General features: G+C 43.1%; 1 pseudogene; it reads left to right on the plus strand.

Moving 5' to 3' along the window:
- The first annotated feature begins 8,882 nt into the window (after window positions 1-8,882).
- LOC136464675 (T-complex protein 1 subunit alpha-like) lies at window positions 8,883-12,256 on the plus strand (annotated as a pseudogene).
- Window positions 12,257-12,483: the final 227 nt, after the last annotated feature.

The raw sequence follows: 12,483 nt of genomic DNA on the forward strand, positions 1-12,483 counted from the left end.
GCTCCCGTCGCATAGCGCCATAAATAGGAGGTAGGGGCCGGACGCTCGAGTCACGAGTTTCGTCTGAACCGCCTAGCACCCCATCTACAGTCCTAAACCTAACTGATCACAGAGGGGGCGCTGCCAGCGACGGAAAGCGCCGCCACCGCCTCTGCATCTACACGAGGGATGCTACGACGCTGGGCTGCCCTGCGACCACTACTGCACCGTCGCCCTTCGACTCGACACCACCACCGGGTTATCGCCAAGCACTGCGATGGCGAGTCCACCTTCATCCAAGGTGGCTGATGGTTTGCACCCTTCACCCCTCTCATTCTCTCGTTCTATCTACTGTTACTACACTAGTAGATGTTGACTCACGGTTTTATTCAAAAGCAAGTAGACATGCTAGTTCTATGCATAGAGATCCTGCTTTAGGTTTAACAATGGTATCAGACGCCTCACTGGGTATAGATCTAGCCTATCGAAACCCTCTATCTAGATGTAGATCATGTCAGGGGTAAGAAACAGATTAGTTCCGTTTGGATTGAGAAAGAAGAGGGTCACCGAACCTAACCCTAATCGGGTGAAGAACAGAGAAAAGAAAGGGGTCTCGGCACGCGAAGCCGAACCCTAACCCACGAATCAAACTCCGGGAAAGAAGAACATGAATGAAACCCTAACCCTAACCAAACCCTAATCTCGATCCTAACCCCATCCCTAACCCAAATCGGATAGATCCGAGAAGAGAAGAAAGGAAAAAACAAGAGAGAAGAAAGGGAAAAGGGGAAGAGGCCACCAGAACGCGAGGAAGAAAAGGGCGCCGAGGCTAGGCGCTAGAGGCGGTTGACGTCACACGGGGAGCGGCGGCCGACGAGGGCCGAGGGGCCGGCGACAGCGCCGTCATCGGTCTCACTCCATGCCATCATGGCGATGAGACAGAGAAGGATGAGAAGCGACGGGTCAGATTTAGGGTTTTGGAGAGGGGATTAGGGCACCGCCCCCTAGATTGCTCACGGCGGCGTGCTCACCCGCTGGGGAGCGTGCATGCCGGCGAGGGCACCGGCAACGGCTCCGTCTTCGCGTTTTCTTTCTCTCGGTTGCACGCTGCTGATGCGCTGAGGAGAGAAAGGAGCGAGACGAGGAAGAGAATGGGCTAGGGTTTCACCAGGGTCGCCGTGGCGTCAATTTTTTATGTCCCCGATCCACGCGCGTGGCCATTGGATCTGGATGAACGGACGAGCGCGACTTGACCGAAATCGGCCCAGGCGGGCGAGCGCGGTGGGCGACTTTGTTGGCCTAGGCCCAGGTTGCGGCCAGGGCACGGGGAGGTGCCGCGAGCGTGCGTTGCGTGGGTTGCTGTGGTAGGCCGGGCCACGCACTGTTGCTGCAGGCCGGGCCAGAATGAACAGTAAATAAAGTTTCAAGTTTATTTAATTTTCAGAAGCAGATTTCGATGAATTTTGTCAAGTTTAATATCTCTGTTAAAATTTGAACCAACGGGATAATTTTTAGAGAATATTTGAGAAAAGTTTAATGCTTCTGAAAAATAGATAATGAATTTTTTTATGTTTCCGCTGCAATGTTAAAGTTAATAATCTTCTAATTAAATTCGAGCCAACGGGAGAATTTAATTTGAAGAGTAGTCATCAATAAATTATAATATTGCTATTTTTCTTACCAACGTTGATAATAACAATATTATAATGTTTAATCATAAGTTTTTCATGCATTAATTTATTTCTGTCCAACGGTGATGTAGAATTAGTGTATAAGAATATTGTATGGTTTTAATTTGACCAACGTTAATTAAAGCATGCAATTATAATGTATATAATTTTCTCACTATCTCTGACGATGTTTTCCAGGGACTCAACCCAAATGGCATCCATCTCGCACATACCACCCATTAGAACGGGGGCAATTAGGCAAAGAGTATGGCTGAGAGAAGTATGAGCTCACACTTGCGCTGATCCGAGAATGACTTTAGCGCTCACCTTCTCCCAGTGTTCCTACCATTGAGCCAGTGGACCCTGGTGAGGGAAGAGGAAACTGAGTCTGATGCTAGATTTCACTGCTTGGCTAGCGAGATCATGTAGAAGGCTGCATGAAGTATGATCTCGAGCTGCAAGAAGTGGGGACATCTCGAACATGCAAGATGCTTGGATGGTTGGCCTAAGTCCACACTTTCTATATGCTATAAGGGGGTCTATCCCTAGGACTGTGATACCAGCCACTGAGTACCTTAAGAAGGTGGAGAGTCAGTTTCACTGGCTCTTCCAAGGCTTATTCTAAGTACATTGATCAAGAAATTTGTTCAATGAAAATATATTGGTGGCGGTATTAGAGAGCACATTTTGAAGATGAGCAACACGGCTTCGAAGCTGAAGCCAATGGATTTAGGGCTCAAGGATGAGTTCCTGATTTATTTGGTTTTTGCTTCATTACCAAGGAATATGAAACATTTGTTGTTAACTACAACATGCACCCCGACAAGTGGGACATAGAAAAGATCATCGCAATGTGTGTTCAAGAAGAGGAAAGGCTGAAGTCCTTACAGGGTGACTCTGCTAACATTGTCAAGGACAAGAAAAAGAACTTCAATAAGAATGCCAAACCTCAAGAAAAGCCCCTCAGACTGAGCACCATCAGAAGAACTCCATGCTCAAGTTGATAAAGGATCAGTGCAAATGGTGCAAGAAGCATGGACACTATCAGAGGAACTGTCAGACTTCTTGAATGAGCCTAGCTGAAGAGAGGTGAGGATTTTCATTATATTCAGAAGCTGAATCTCTGTATTTAAGTTATGTAAAATCTACTTGGTGGATTGATTCAGGTGTAACTGTTCATGTTGCAAATTCATTACTAGGGATTTCCGTACGAGGAGGACCCTGCAAAGAGGAGAAAGAAGAATTAAAGTAGCAAATGGAGTTGAAGCTCAAGTTGAACATTGGAGATCTTTCTCTAGAATTAGTTGATAGTTTTCTACTTAAGCTTTCAGATGTTCTATTTGTACCCTCTTGCGAAGAAACTTAATAAGTGTGTCACATTTAGATGACGATGGCATATGATTGTCATTTTGGTAATGGCAAATGTCAGATTGTTTATAATAATAAATGTGTTGGTCTTTGCCTTCCGACAAGACAAGCTTTATTTATTATCACTTTCTGAGAATGTGAATGATGTAAGTACTGAGAATGAGAATGCTTCCTCGTCTATGAATGCAACAAATAAGCGGAAAAGAGTGCATGATGTATCTTCTAAATTATGGCACTAGTCGTTTAGGGCCATATTTCGAGGGAGAGGAGAATAGAGCGATTGATTAAGAAATCAATTCTTCCGCCCTTAGAATTTTTCAGATTTAGAACAATGCATAGATTGCATAAAGGAAAGTATGTTAAGAAAATAAAGAAAGATGTCAAACGAAGCGTAGGAATTTTAGAAATAATTCACACAGACATCTGTGGTCATTTTCCTTTGAAGAGTGTGGATGGTTCTGATTCATTTATAACATTCACAGATGACTATTCTCGTTTTGGCTATATTTATCCAATTAAAGAAAGATCGAAAGCATTGGATAAATTTAAAATATTCAAGGCTGAAGTAGAGAAATCAGACACAACTTAAAGATTAAGGTAGTAAGGTCCTGACCGTGGGGAGAGTACTACGGTCGACACACCCCATATGGCCAAGTTCCTAGACCTTTGCAAGGGTACTTACTAGGAAAATGGCATAGTAGCCTAGTATTCTACACCAGGCGAGCCTCAGCTAGAATGGAGTAGCTGAAAGACCAAACAGTACCTTAATGGATATGGTGAGAAGCATGATAAGTTACTCTACCTTACCAATAAGTTTATGGATGGAGGCGTTAAAAACCACCATTCATATTCTTAATCGAGTGCAAGTAAATCGGTGCCCAAGACACCATATGAGTTGTAAATAGGAAAGGAACCCTCACTAAACTATTTATATGTGTGGGGTTGTCCTGCTGAGGCAAAAGTATTTAACCCAAACATAGAGAAGCTAGACTCCAAGACAGTCAGCTGCCATTTCATTGGCTATCCAGAAAAGTCAAAAGGTTATCGCTTCTATTGTCCTGACAGACAAACAAAGTTTGTAGAAACAAGACATCCTGTCTTCTTGGAGGATGACATGACCAGGGGGAGCATGGTAGCGTATGAAATTAGTTTTGAAGAGAAAGGGTATACGTGCCCACTCCTATGCTTCAGGAACCATTCTTCATGCTACCTGTTGTTGTTGTATCAATAGTGCAAGAAACTGTTGTAACAACACCTGTTGTTAGTTCTCCCATGTGGCAACAATGAATGAGCATGAGGAACCTGTCCTTCAGGATCCCCAAGAACCCGTTGTCACACATGAGGAGAGCAACAATAGCCTCAATAGAACAAGCGTCATCTAATGAGGCCCCTAGAAGGTCTCAAAGAGTCAAGGAGATCAGTCATTCCTGATGATTATGAAGTTTATGAATGTGAGGAATTTCAAATGGAGGGTGATCCCACCTCATTTGAAGAAGCCATGAGAAGCGCTCACTCATCCAAGTGGCTTGAAGCCATGGAAGATGAAAATGAAATCAACTGAAAACCAACAGAGTTTGGAAATTAGAAACAATTCCTAAAGGAGCCAAGATAGTAGGCTATAAATGGGTCTACAAAACTAAACATGACTCTAAAGGGAATATAGAAAGGTTTAAAGAACGGACTTGTGGCGAAAGGTTTCACGCAAAGAGAAGGCATAGATAACAATGAGGACATTTCTCCTACTCTCATGTAAGGATTCTTTTAGAATCATAAATGGCGCTTGTAGCACATTAGACTTAGAATTACATCAGATGGATGTAAAGACGAGCGTTCCTAAATAGGGATTTGGAGGAAAAACTGTTTACATGGCACAACCGAAAGGTTTTATTGTGGAAGGAAAAGAATGCCTGGGATGCCGCTGAAGAAATCCATTTATGGATTAAAGCAAGCTTCAAGACAGTGATATTTGAAGTTTGATAGTACAATAAGAAGTTTGGTTTTCAAGAAAATATAGAGAACAATTGCGTTTATGCAAAGTTCAAGAATGGAAATACATTTTCCTAGTCTTGTATGTGGATGACATCTTGCTCGCTAGCAGTGATGTTGAGTCTACTACTAGAAACAAAGATAGTTTCTTGTCCTCAAATTTGATATGAAGGATCTCAATGAAGCTTCGTTCGTCCTAGGAATAGAGATTCACCGAGATAGAGAAAAGAGGGTTTTAGGACTATCACAAAAGGCATACTTAGAAAAAGTTCTAAAGAAATATAGTATGCAAAATTGTAAGTCATTACCTGCTCCTATAGTCAAGGGCGATAGATATGGGGAATTTCAATGTCCCAGGAACCATTATGAGATCGATCAAATGAAAGTGGTTCCATATAGTTCAGCTGTCGGAAGTTTACAGTATGCTCAAGTGTGTACTCGTCCCGACTTAGCATTTGTTACCGTGTTGCTTGGTAGATATCAGAGTAATCCAGGAATAGAACACTGGAAATTAGTAAAGAAAGTTTTGCGTTACCTCCAAGGTATGAAGGGTCTCATGTTAACGTATAGAAGATCTGATTCCCTGCACATAGAGGGGTATATAGATTCTGATTATACGGGAGAGAAAGAAAGTCCACGTCAGGATAATATTCACTCTCGCACGAGGAGCTATATCGTGGAAAAGCTCAAAGCAAACCGTAACTACATCATCCACAATGTATGCCGAGTTTGTAGCATGTTATGAGGCCACATGGCAAGTGAATTAGTTAAAAAATTCATGCCTGGGTTGAAAGTGGTAGACGACATACATAAACCCATTAAGTTATACTGTGATAATAATCCAGCAGTATATTATGCTCACAACAATAAGTCAAGTGGTGCTGCCAAACACATTGACATAAAGTATTATGTTATGAAAGATAAAGTCCGGGATCATATAATTAGTCTTGAGCATATAAGAACAGAAAAGATGCTCGGGGATCCGCTTATAAAAGGCTTACCACCCAGTGTGTTCAAAGAACATATAGCCGGCATGGGTTTAAGGAAAAACCTATGATTCCTGGACAATAAGGGCCTAGTTAAGAATCTGTTTTAAAACAGAGAGGTGCATTGTAGCTATTTAATCTAATGGTAAGAGACCATGACGATGAGGCACGCTCTATGTACTGATCTGTGATGGAATGGGAACAAGAGAAAGTAAGTAAGTTAAGTTTAAGTTACAAGTGAGATCAAAGGGGAAAATGTTAGTTGATCTCCACCAATAGGCCCAACGACCTTTGAAAGGTCCTAATGGCTAGAGAGGGTGAATAGCCTAATAAAATTTCTACAACAACACTTAACAAAATGGTTAGACAATTATAAGGCGAAGCAAGTGTTGCGCTAGCCTACTCAAAATGCAAGCCACCTACCACAATTCTAGCTTAGATAGTGTCTATTCACACAATAGCTATGACACTATCTTATGTTAGTGTGCTCTCAAAAGCTAACTAAAGAGTCACACTAACCAAGCAAACAAGCTCTCACAACTAGCTACACTAAAGAGCTTGTCAACTAGTTTATGGTAAAGGAAAGATAGTGATCAAGAAGGTTATACCGCCATGTAGATGAAGAACCAATCAATCACAAAAATGAATAACAATAAAAACCAATCACCTCGGAATCAATAATGAACATAATGATTTTTACCGAGGTTCACTTGCTTGCCGACAAGCTAGTCCTCGTTGTGGCGATTCACTCACTTGGAGGTTCACACGCTAATTGGCATCACACGCCAAACCCTCAATAGGGTGCCGCAACAACAACACAAGATGAGGATGACATAAGCCACGAGCAATCCACTAGAGTACCTTTTGGCGCTCCACCGAGGAAAGGTCAAGAACCCCTCACAATCACCATGATCGGAGCCGAAGACAATCACCACCTCCGCTCAACGATCCTCGCTGCTCCAAGCCGTCTAGGTGGTGGCAACCACCAAGAGTAACAAGCGAAATCCACAGCGAAACACGAACACCAAGTGCCTCTAGATGTAATCACTCAAGCAATGCACTTGGATCACTCCCAATCTCACTATGATGATGAATCAATGATGGAGATGAGTGGGAGGGCTTTGGCTAAGCTCACAAGGTTGCTATGTCAATGAAAATGGCCAAAGATATGAGCCATAGCCGGCCATGGGCTTAAATAGAAGCCCCTATGAAATAGAGCCGTTATACCCCTTCACTGGGCACAGCGCGCTTGACCAGACGCTAGCCCTCAGCGTCCGGTCGCTCGATGGACGCCACGCATCACCAGCTTCAAACGCTGCTCGTCAGATTTCAATGGCTACGAAGCTAACCGAACGATCCGGCAAACTGACCGGACGCTAGCCCTCAGCATCCGGTCGTTTCCAGTAAGCTCCCCGAGGCGTATTTCTTCGACCGGACGCGTCCGGTCCACCTTGACCAGACACAGTCCAGCATCTGGTGGTTAACCCTAGGCATTGTGCCATCTTACCAGTTCGACCGGACACAAGCAGCCAGCGTCCGGTGCTTTCAGACCCAGCGTCCGGTCAGTTGACCGACGCCAGTGTCTTCACGACCAACTCCTTTTCACTTCTAACTTCTCCACCCTTGCTCCAATGTGCTAACCACCAAGTGTATCACCTTGTGACTGCGCGCCCGCGCTCGCGCTGCCTCCCTCTCTAGCAGCTCGAGGTCCGCGTCGGCGGTGTCGTCAGCGGAAATGGAGCTGCCGATGCTGCCGCGCAGAGCCTCGACCTCCGCTGCCGCCGCACCGCTGCATTCGCCGCCGCCGCCGCTTCCGCCTCCGCTCTGGCTGCTGCCAGCTCCGCCGCTGCCAACCTCGACGCCCTTGCTGCCGCCGCGGTCTCTGCCGCCGCTCGCTCGCGTTCCTCTGTTGCGGCAAGTTCGGCCTCCTGCCGACGCCGCGTGCTCGAGGCGACCGAGCGCTGAGACTGCCCTGCGGACATGACGCGCTACCGGGGGGCTGCTGCGTGGGGAGAGGGCTGCTTCAGACGAGCTGGGAGAGGAGTGAACAGGAGCGGCCGGAGCTGCTGCTACTCTCAGCTGGGGCTGTTGCGAGGCTGGGCAAGGGGATGAGCAGGAGATGCTCAGGCTACAGGATACTACGGCTGTGATACCACTTGTTAGTCGCTGAATTCTCACTCTTGGTTAGTAGGAGAATTCTTACTCTCATCGGAGAGAGGATGACACTAGGAGTTGGGGGCAATTTTCTTGTCTATTTCTCACACAAGCTCACACAAAATGCCATGCCAACCTGAGGGGGTTGGGGTTACATATTTATAGGCTGCTAGCCAGCCAAGCATATGCCAAGATGCTAGTCTAAGATGGCTAAGATGCTAGTCCTAAGATGCTAAGGTGATGTCCTCTAAGATGCTGTCCTAGATGCTAACAGCCACTGTCCTAGATGCTAACAGCCAAACAGCCCCACAAAGACTAGATGCCGTCCTTGTGCAACAGCCTCCAACAGCCCCCACAATAGACCAGCCAGACTTATCCATCAGGAGCCAGGGCAGGTACTGCCAAGGCCCTCCCCCTCCTCCCCCTCAAATCCAGCTAGCTAACTAGGCTGAAGCACATCAACTCTTAGTAAAAAGCACCTTGTCCTGGCTCTACCCCTGCCTACTACAGCCACCTAACACCTGTCTTTAATGCCTTTGGACCCCTAGGTGGTCATTGCTGCGCTAATGACTATAGATCAATGTCTTTGATGATGGGCTGCTCAGTACATGGGCAACAACTTCTATAACTTGGATTATCGTTCTCTTTAATCTCCTTGATTTTTGTGTTAACTATTCTTATCATCGAACTTCTCCATAAATTTAGCTTGTAACTATTGTTTTACCTGATCTGCAGAGCATCAATATTTTGAAAGCTCATGGTAAAAGCGCCAAGGATAGTTACCTGCTAAATGGCTATGCACTAAACACAGGCCGTGCAGCTCAAGGAATGCCTACGAGAGTAACTCCTGCTAGAATTGCTTGTCTTGATTTTAACCTTCAGAAGACAAAAATGCAACTTGGTATCCAAGTTCTCGTAACTGATCCAAGGGAACTTGAGAAGATTCGTCAGAGGTATTTGCAATCTGTGTTCCGATACTTTAGAATTTGTTTGCCTATTTCTGGTAGAATCAGCACTGTAAATACAGTCTTTATATCTTCTTGCTTGTTACTTGTATCTAATTTGTTCAGCCAGATCTCTCCATCTTTTAATTTTTTGGCTCTAAGTTCATTGATTTATTCTGTTTTGAGTTCTCAAATTGTAATCCCTATTACTTGCTCTTTTTGTCAGAGAATCTGACATAATGAAGGAGCGAATTGAGAAAATTCTCAAGGCTGGAGCTAATGTTGTGTTGACCACCAAGGGAATTGATGATATGTCCTTGAAGGTATGTTTTTTCATTATTCAGGCAGAAAGTGATTCTGTTGTATTTCCTATTATAGTTGTCTAGCACCAAAGCATTTTAGTTGCTCTGGTTGACTTTTCAACAGAATGGCACATTTAGCTTTCTTACTAGTAATTTTGGTTGTCCGATGCATTGTCCTTTTGCTGACACTTAATGTAGTATGTTTCATTTAACTGATTCTTGTAAAACTTGCCAGAGCTTGCACTAACATATTTTTGTCTACCTGTCTCCTGTGGTTCATGTGACTTTCGAGATCTCAAAATGAAGCTTCTCTTCCATGATTTAAATTGATTCTGATGATGTCATTTTAACATCTATTGGGAACTTTTGATCTTTCCATGCTAATATTTGTACAGACATCTCATCCTGATGACTGTCACTAAATGACTTTGTTATTGTGTCATGGAATATATTTCAGTACTTTGTTGAGGCTGGAGCGATTGCAGTAAGGCGTGTGCGCAAGGAAGATTTGCGCCATGTTGCCAAAGCCACTGGTGCAACTATGGTAACTGATTCCTTTTATTTATTAATTAAAATTAAAATTCAAAATCGAAAATGAGACCTGTTAGCATTCTAAGGTCAAAAGTGTAGTTTAAGTTAAAGTAAATAATTTGCTTTGTGCCTTTATGTATACTTAAATCGTATAAATAGGGGTAAACGGGGTTTCTGATGTTTCATAGAAATTGTTACGTCAGAATCAGAAGAAACTAATTCTGTATGGAGAAACAAAATCTCTCATTTCCGACGCGAATAGATTTTTTTCTTTGAATTTCGAAATAAGGGTTCTTGTCATGCTTACATGACAAAATTTGGGAAAAAAAAAATACTGGTTGAACTTTATTCTTGAGGTTCTCTAGAAGTAACAGAGAAGATGTGTTTAACTAAGTGTTAATCATCATGCTGTTTGACTGCATTATTAGGATTTTTGGTGGCTTAACAATTGAACCTTTCAGGTGAGTACATTTGCAGACATGGAGGGTGAAGAAAACATTTGATTCATCATTCCTTGGACATGCTGATGAAGTTGTGGAGGAAAGAATTGCTGATGATGATGTTATTCTGGTGAAAGGCACAAAGAATAGCAGCGCGGTTTGTACTTTTTCCATACCAATTTTAAGCAAGTTTGCTATAAGAGGAACGAATTTAATTTGAAGGTAATTGCATAGTGCTTGATTTTCTATTGTGCAGGTCTCTATAATACTTAGAGGCGCAAATGACTTCATGCTTGATGAGATTGACCGGTCCTTGCATGATGCCCTGTGCATTGTGAAGAGAACCCTGGAATCAAATATGGTAATCCTTTTGCTTCCATTCTTTACCAGCTGAATAAGTCAATGCTTAGTGAAAACTTTCACTGTTCTTCTGTGGCTTGTGCATTGAAGATTTTTCATGCCTGGAAGAACCTTACAGTTCAAAATGCAATTTGATTTTATTTATGAGTGGACAAATTCTAATTGTTAGTATCATTGATGTTTCTAGTGTCTCAACATGTTTTGTATTGGCTATGTAGGTTGTTGCTGGTGGTGGTGCAGTTGAAGCTGCGTTGTCAGTTTACCTGGAGAACCTTGCAACGACCCTGGGTTCTCGGGAACAACTGGCAATTGCTGAATTTGCTGAATCTTTGTTAATCATACCAAAGGTTTTTATCTGTTCTATTTTTCTAATACTATACTTTTTTCACCAATCAACATAGCATATTAATGACCTGACCTTGCACCGACAGGTACTATCTGTTAATGCTGCAAAAGATGCAACTGAGCTTGTAGCAAAGCTTAGGGCATATCATCATACTGCTCAGACAAAGGCCGATAAGCAACATTATTCAAGGTAATGAACTAATGGCATAACATTGTCTTCAGTTATTTGATTAATAGAGCCCTTGATTCTTGTCCTTCATTTCTAAAGTTCTGTGGATGCATATTTGGTTCTGTTTCCTTGGAAAGTTTTCTATGTTTGCTATTATGTACTATTTAGCCTGCAGTTAGGAAAAGAATGTACTGGCACAATATTGTGTGGCTAAACAATATCATCTCACGGTCTTGCGCTGTGCTAAGCTCCCTAAAGATCCTTACATTGAACTTCGTTTTATAATTACTGGCATCATGCTAAATTTTCTGCCAGTGCAACTACACCTAGATGAATTTTAGAAACCTTGTATAATTCGTTTTCCTAGCCTTGTTCAGTTAATCCCCAAACCGAGCCCTTTGGTTTTGGGACTAACCGAACAAGCCCTAAATGGTTCTAGGTGTGATTTACTTCTGCTACCTGTGCTGGGATTGCCATTAAGTTTACTTCCTTGCTGTGCAGTATGGGTCTGGACCTCTCTAAAGGTATCATTCGCAACAACCTTGAGTATGGCGTGATAGAGCCATCGATGAGCAAAGTAAAGATTATTCAGGTTTGTCCTCTTGTTTCTTTCTCGTCATGGTATTTGTGATGTCCGAGTTCTATCCCATCATCTTTTTCCATCCTGCTGCAGTTTGCCACGGAGGCTGCCATTACAATCCTGAGGATTGACGACATGATCAAGCTTACCAAGGAAGAGGGTAACGAAGAAGAGTAAGCAGCCCACCGGTAGGGAGGGCAGTCGACTCTTGTGTGATGGTTGTCATAGCTGTGTAACATTTGTTTTTCATTTTTCGTTTAGCTTTTCCGCTGTGGCCTGTGGGCATTCGTGTAGGTTGTTGTAGGAAAACTGTGAATGGATGTGTATCAGTGTATCCCTGTGGGGTGACGATGACTCACGGATGGATCAAATTTTGCGTATATTGGGCCCAAAACAGTTCTATTTCAGGGATTTAAGTTGGAAAATGGAATGGTTTCCTGCACTGATTGACTACTCATGGAGTGCAACGATAACCTGTGCCACCTCGGAGAATTCCGTGGTATCGTAGGTTAGGGGCTGTTTGGTTCCAGGAACTCCTAAAATTTGGTCACATCGAATATTTGATACATGCATGAAGTATTAAATATAGATTAATTACGAAAATAATTGTATAACTTGTGATTAATTTGCAAGATGAATCTTTTAAGTCTAATTAGTTCATGATTTGAT

Source organism: Miscanthus floridulus, chromosome 7 (genome assembly GCF_019320115.1).
Source record: "Miscanthus floridulus cultivar M001 chromosome 7, ASM1932011v1, whole genome shotgun sequence".
NCBI classification, from domain to species: Eukaryota; Viridiplantae; Streptophyta; class Magnoliopsida; order Poales; family Poaceae; genus Miscanthus; species Miscanthus floridulus.